Source organism: Populus alba, chromosome 16 (assembly GCF_005239225.2).
Source record: "Populus alba chromosome 16, ASM523922v2, whole genome shotgun sequence".
Taxonomy (NCBI): Eukaryota; Viridiplantae; Streptophyta; class Magnoliopsida; order Malpighiales; family Salicaceae; genus Populus; species Populus alba.
In genome coordinates, this window is record NC_133299.1 from 2,835,886 (window position 1) to 2,841,398 (window position 5,513).

Sequence of the window (5,513 nt, forward strand, 5' to 3'; positions counted from 1 at the left end):
CAACACAATTCCGTAGCCTTGTACAAAAGAAAATGCTCGAAACTCTACCAAAAGGGGAAAAAGTAGAGAGACTCGTTTCTGAGAATCACACTCCCTAATTTCATTACCCAGTAAAATGTCCCGACTAATTAGTTTTTTTCTTTATATAGGCGCTTTCAATGTATTTAAAGAAATTGAAATTTGTTTTAAGAGATGGATTTTATGCTTTAAAAAATATGTTTTCTTTCTTGATTAAAGAACAAATCTTCAAAATCATTTGGGAAAGAAAAAGACTGTTCTTTGTTAACACATGAATGGCTAAAAAATACCCTATTTTTATTGTCAGAAAAAATCTAAATCAATGAAGATGTAAAGCATATCCAATTCGGACCTCTAAGCCATCGCCGAATCACACAAACATCCGGGCATACGTCTTTTGAGCCATAATCGAATGTGCTTTCCCAAGTACATATGATTCTCTTCGTTGTAATAACTATCAGTGAACTATATAACAAGATTAAACAATTCGCTTCATACACAAGGAATAATTAATGGATTTCAAACAAATCAAGAACACCTTAGTAAAATCAGGATCCATATCTTGTTGCATTTTCTACATGGATCGAACCTTAATTTCGATCTCTTCCATGTACGTAGACAAGACACCAGTAGAGAGACTTCGATGCCTTGGTTCAATCTCACAAAACTTGATCTCATACAAGGTGTCCTTGGCAAGCCGGTGATCTTATAAACCCAAGGAGATCGATCGAGAGTACCTTGTCAGGTAGAAGATAATGCACTATGAGGGATTTGAGATGAAGAGAAGGCCAACAGAACAAGAAAGGACATGATCAAAACTGGTACAAACATGAGTACCGACGGAGGTGGTGGCAATGGTGGCAACAGCAGCGGCAGCACCACAAGCAACATGGTCAAGAAAACAAGAAAGATTATTGATCTCAAACTAAAATACCTGAACATCAAACTCTTCATCGTACAATAATGCTTCATTCCAATATCGCCGGCAGCCACAGCATCAAAACGGGAATTTGGAAAAAAAACCAGGGTGAGATAGGTGAGGAGATTTTGGATTGGGATTTTGAAAAAGAGAAGGGAAGGTATATATGACGTGATAGTCGTAGAGAATTGATGTGAGGCTGCGTTATCAGTACTGCTATCTAGGTATAGGAATTTGGCAACTAGTTGTAAGTTCTAACCAATCAGTTTCAAGCTCTGCTACTATGTCCTGGTTCAGCTAACCAGAAAATGTAGTTGTAGTTACAATTAATTACTAGTGACTAACGTCAATCGCCTTTCTTCTTTAAGAGAAAATATATAATATATATTTTTATAGAATATATTAATAGTAATAAACTATTGAAAGGTTAGCCATGGTAATAAATGCGTTTGTAACTAAATCACAGCATTTTCAGTTAGGATGCAAGTTTTATATATGGTTGGTAGAGATTTCTTTATATAAAGATAACTATTTAAAAATAGATTATCAATTTAACCATTTTTGTTTGTTGGAAAGTGATTTTTTAAAAAATAAATTCCTGAAAAGTAGGTTATTTTTTATGTTTGGTAGTATTATGGAAAAATAAATTGAAAAACATTTTCCAATATTTGGTTATGTCATGGAAAATAAGCTGTAAAATAAATCTTACAAATTAAAACGTGAATTATAATAAAATTAAAAAATAATAATTTAATTTCATAAATTATCTCAAATGAAATAAATAGCAATCAAAATAATAGAGAGATTAAATCTAACAGATAAAAAAGTTGGAAGATGATGAAATTAAAAAAATATAAAATTTCAAATAAAATAAATAATAATTAAAAAGAATATGACCAAATCTAATAACATAAAAAATTTTTAATTAAAAAAATGATAAGAAAAAGAAAATAACAATCATAAAAATAAAGATCAAAATTGATATAAAAATCAAATTCTAAATGATGAAATTGAAAAAAAATATATACATCAATCAAAAGTTTGAGGAACCAAATTTGATATAATCAGCAAATAATTCGATATTTATAAATTTTTCATGACTTCTGAAAATTGTTTTTCGTCCAAAATAAAAGGAAAATACTTTTCTAGAAACCAAGTTAAATTTTTCTTTGACTATAAAGCATTTTCTGTTGATTAACTTTTTTAATGACAAATAAACTCAAAAAAATTAGAAAATAATTTTTAAAAAATCATTTTTCATGAAACAAACGGTCCTTAAACTTGATTGAGAAGAAATTTAGACTTAGTGTATAAATGCTAGTATGGGAATAATTTAATTGTTAATTGAGAGATAAAATGATACTAATTAAGTATTTTCAACTGTAAATTTTAAAATAAAACTATAATTTTTATTTATATACTATATTTTATTTGTAAAAAGGATTTTATTTAGAAAATATGATTATAAGAGAATATAGCATTCTTTTATCCCAATTTAAGATGAATAGTGTGTTTATCTTATGAAAATTTATGCGTAAAAAAAAAAATTATATATATATATATATATGTTCACATATGGCTGTTGAAAGTGTTTATCCTTAAATCATATGACTCGTGATTTCCGGAATCCATCATTAGATCTCACAGAATTTTTTTTTTTTTAAAGTTGTTTTATTGTTTTTGCTATTAAATCTTAGTGTACGTCAATATATTTTTTATTGTAAAAATTGTATTTTTGTTTTTGAACTAATTTAAACAATCGAAATTATTTTTGTTTCAAAGATCTTATTAAGGAAATTAATATCTTTTACACGAGTGTTTTTAAGAGAACATATTCCAATCAATGCTGATCCAAACATAAAAAACTAAGACGAAATTGAAAAGAAACTAAAGAAATTTCGTGGAAATTTAATTACTTCCAAGGGAATTGCGTGTGGGACATGAAGTACATGTAAGGAGACGCACCTTTCTAGCTTAAAAAATGGGAACAATGCACTGAAACTTCTGATGTGTCCGTTTCTTTGACCTTTATTTTTTCATTTCTAAAATTAGGGCGTATCACCAAGAAAGACTTCCATGCTAGAAGTGGTTTTTAAACTTGGCCCACTCAAGTCACGTGTTTTCATTGGGTCAAGGTCATTCCAGTTCGTTTTTTTAATTTTAATTTATTTTATTTAAAAAAAATCACATCACTTTTTATTAAAAATAATAAATACTTTACAAGATTGCAATTCGAGTTTTTCGTTGATTTTATAAAATGAACCTGATTTTTTAATAGGATTATTTTAATTTTTTTTATATAAAAAAAACTCTAATTTGGTTTCATTTTCAAATCAATCGGGTCTGAATCAACCCCGTTAAACTAAACCGAGTTTTAAAATTATACTTTCGATAATCCCATCACCTTTACGACTCTAAGCTACCACTATAATATTTATCATTCTATACTCAAAATTTGAGTAATTAATTTATAAGATTAATTTATGATAATTTAAGTTAATTTCAAACTGATGTTATTTTAGATAATATTTTTTAAAAAATTCTTTAAAAACACTCCATTAAAGGATTCGCTGTTTCTGTTTTATTTATTTATTTATTATTATTTATTATTATTATTATTATTATTTCGTGTTGCCTTTTGAGCAATAATACATCTTGACCCTTAAAATGTACCTGATCTTCTATTTTCGATCCTCGAATTTTTAGTGGCAAAAAAGACAAAAAGAAAATCCATTCTCTCGTTTCTTGAATCTTGGTTTTCTTTCCTTTCTTCACTACAAGTTTTTATTTTATCAAATTTGAATTTTCTATCCTTTCATCTTTTTTTTTTTTATCTAACCTAAGAACCGATCATGCCCTTTCATTTTGCTCTACTTAACGTTTTGAATATTCTTTCATAAAAAAAGGAGAAGGAGCTTATTTGAAAGAGGCAGCTAGTCGTGACTCGCCATGTTCTTCAAAAGCTGGATGATTAATATATGTTTGGTATTTTATTATAATATATTTCTTAGAAATATTTTTTTCCCAATCTAATTAATTATTTCTTTGAAATTAAGCTCTTTCATTCGTCTCACGTGAGGTAGATCGAGTCTAGAATTGAGATGCATGCACTTGGATTTGCAATCTATCTATATTTTTATTGCAAAGAAATAATGAGGAATTGATTTCTTGGCTAAGGTTTTAGAAACTCTGGCATCAAGATGAGCGTGCCCATGGTATATAGTTTGTTTTATAATAGTCTTTTTTACTGTGTTAAAAATGTCGGAATTCCACTAACCCAACTATATACCATGCATTCATAAAACAGTTACTCCTCCTAACCACGGATTTCCACTAACCCAGCTAGAGCCCAGCTGTGTTTTAAATTGAGTTTGATGCCCTGCACAAGAACCTGTTTACGAGTAATTTTTGTTTTTAGTTGCTTTTTAAAAATATATTTATCTTAAAAATTTATATATATAATTTTGACATATTAATGTTAAAAACTAAAAAAAAAAATATTCTCATAATTTTTAAAAATCACTTATGATCAAATAAAAAATATTTTTAAATATGCACGAAGTTTGTCTGTTTTTTTATTTTATTATTATTTTCACATATTAATCTTTAATCTCTTCCTACTGGAGGTATCGACGATAAATGCTAAAGGATTGATCGAAGTGGCGGTGAATAAGGATTTGGAAAGATTTTCTTTCCAGATATTGTTTTGTACCTTTGATATATGAATTTGCAATGATTTTTATCGAAGAACTTTATTTATTTTCTAAAAGAAAACTTTATTATAAGATGATTTCTTAATTTCTATTGATGTCTACTGCTCGAAATTATTTCTTAACATTGCCTGATATTTAAATTCGTGCACTAATTTGAAGGAGTAATGTGGTCTCTATCTCTTTCCAAAACAAACTCACCTTTTTCTAATAATACAATTAGAGTTTTCCGAGCAATACTGTAGATTAGGTTAAATTTTTTTTAATATATATATATAATTCATGTGATTCAATACATTTAGTTAATTTAATAATATAATTAAATAAAAAAATATATCAATATTAAATAAAATGAGTAAAACAAAAAAATTAAGAATGATTGAATGCTTTGCCAATACTATTAAAACATATAGTTCCAATATTTTTTTTAAAATCTCTATGATTTTATTTGATAATAATAAAAATTATAAGAATATAATAATCATATATAAAGTAAAATTGAACAAAAATCTGAAACTCAATTTAAGCAAATCAAATGTCAAATAATAAAATTAAAAAATAAATTGAAAAAAAAAGAAAAACAACAACTTGGAAGCCTACTCGAGTTAGCCGCTAAATCCGTGACTTCGTCATGCAATCGGGATAATCTCATGAAAAACAAATTGAATAAAAATAAAAAAGCTTAACTCTTAAACTAATTTGAATATTGAAGAGCAAAACTAAAAAAATAAATAAAAAAAGAGACTTCACTCAACCCCATAAAAAAAATTGAAAAAAAAATCCATGAAGCCAATCACAAACCAAATGTTGAAGGATGAAGTCGAAGCAAATCAATTTTAGAAAATGACAAAAGAAAGACTAAAAAT

The 5,513-nt window shown here is 27.1% G+C and overlaps 1 long non-coding RNA gene across 1 annotated transcript; it reads right to left on the minus strand.

The window, feature by feature from the left end:
* Positions 1–294: 294 nt before the first annotated feature.
* LOC118033325 (uncharacterized) lies at positions 295–1,250 on the minus strand. The gene is made up of 2 exons (XR_004684842.2): positions 953–1,250; positions 295–755 (listed from the first exon to the last, which is right to left on the minus strand). It is a non-coding gene; the product is annotated as an uncharacterized lncRNA (long non-coding RNA).
* Between the last annotated feature and the right edge of the window lie 4,263 nt (positions 1,251–5,513).